Genomic DNA, 469 nt, shown 5'->3' with positions numbered 1-469 from the left:
GAACTCCGAAGTCAGATTACAGGAATTCTGCAAAGGCCGGGAGAAAGCTTCCAGGATTATTGGGACCGTTTCAAGAAGTTTCTAATCACTTGTCCGCATCATAACATACAAGCTTGGCTTCTAATGCAACACTTCTATGAAGGACTTTTTGAAGCGGACCAAAATAATGTGAATGCAGCTGCAGGAGGAACTATAATGACCAAGACTCCAACAGAATTGCGAGCAATATTTGATCTTGTTGCTGCAAATGCTCGCCAATATAATTCAAGGCAAAGACCAGTCAGAAAAGGGGAATCCTATGATGTAAGTACCCTTTCTAGTATGGAAGCTCAGATTGCAAACCTAACCAACATGGTGAAGAAATTGGCACCGGGATCATCCAAGGTTTGTGCATTTTGCTCCACAATTGGTCATGACACTGAAGATTGTCCCTTGGCACATGAGGAAGCAAATGCAGTGGGCTCATTTC

The 469-nt window shown here is 43.1% G+C and overlaps 1 non-coding gene across 1 annotated transcript; it reads right to left on the bottom strand.

Moving 5' to 3' along the window:
• On the bottom strand, nucleotides 1-107 carry LOC148294634 (small nucleolar RNA R71). Its single transcript, XR_015836151.1, has one exon. It is a non-coding gene; the product is annotated as a small nucleolar RNA R71 (small nucleolar RNA).
• Between the last annotated feature and the right edge of the window lie 362 nt (nucleotides 108-469).

The sequence above is a fragment of the Prunus avium genome, chromosome 5 (genome assembly GCF_965620075.1).
Source record: "Prunus avium chromosome 5, drPruAviu1.hap1.1, whole genome shotgun sequence".
Classification (NCBI taxonomy): domain Eukaryota; kingdom Viridiplantae; phylum Streptophyta; class Magnoliopsida; order Rosales; family Rosaceae; genus Prunus; species Prunus avium.
Note: the sequence above shows the minus strand (reverse complement) of the source record. Positions and strands in the feature narration are given on the sequence as shown.